This window comes from Aulonocara sp. 'chitande type north' Nkhata Bay, linkage group LG9, assembly GCF_057382095.1.
Source record: "Aulonocara sp. 'chitande type north' Nkhata Bay isolate Kocher_YH1m ecotype deep benthic linkage group LG9, A_spYH_male_GT1.1, whole genome shotgun sequence".
NCBI lineage: Eukaryota > Metazoa > Chordata > Actinopteri > Cichliformes > Cichlidae > Aulonocara > Aulonocara sp. 'chitande type north' Nkhata Bay.
In genome coordinates, this window is record NC_141352.1 from 35,988,753 (window position 1) to 35,989,631 (window position 879).

Sequence of the window (879 nt, forward strand, 5' to 3'; positions counted from 1 at the left end):
AAAGTCCTCAACTTGGGGCAGCAGCTCTTCCCTCACCTGAAATGGGCACTCCACCCTTTTCCATCTGAGGACCACAACCTCAAATTTTTAGGTCCCAATTCTCATACCGACTGCTTCACACTCAACCGCAAACCACTTCATTGTGAGCTGGAGGCTACCACCTGTTGAAGCCAACTGGAGCGTATCATCAGAAAAAAGTAAAGATGAGATTCTTTGGCCACAAAGACAATGCCTTCTGCCATCTGTCTGTGCCTAGAAATTCTGTGTATAAAGATTGTAAACAGAATCAGTGAGAAGGGGCAGCTCTGGTGGAGTCCAACACTCACTGGAAGTGAATTTGGGAGTAACCGAGCTTGCTGGCAATGCAGACCAAGGGTTCCCTTCGGTTGTATAGGGACTGAATGGCTTTTAACAACGTGCTGGTCAAACCCATACACCAACAGTACCCTCCACAGCATATCCTGAGGAACACAATCGAATGCCTTCTCTCCACTAAACACATGTGACTGGATCACATGCAGGCTGGATGGGCAAAGTCCTACTTCCTTTTAAATATCCTTCAGAGGCCAAAGAGCTGGTCTAGCATTTAACAGCCAGGAAACAAATATGTATTTTTACCCCTGAATGTGGGATTCGACTAACGGATGACAGCATAGACTTCCCGGGGAGGATCAGGAGTGTGATTGAATTTTGTTGGAGCAAATCCATCACTGAACCTGCAAACTAGGGTGTATTGGTGGCACGTGAACATATGGACATCTTTATTTTCAAACATGGTGATCATTATGGACATACTGTCAATTGTGCAGTCCAAAACTTGCTTTTATTCTCAAATCATTTTCCATTAAACTTTTTTCTTCCATAATAATTGAGCAGGCT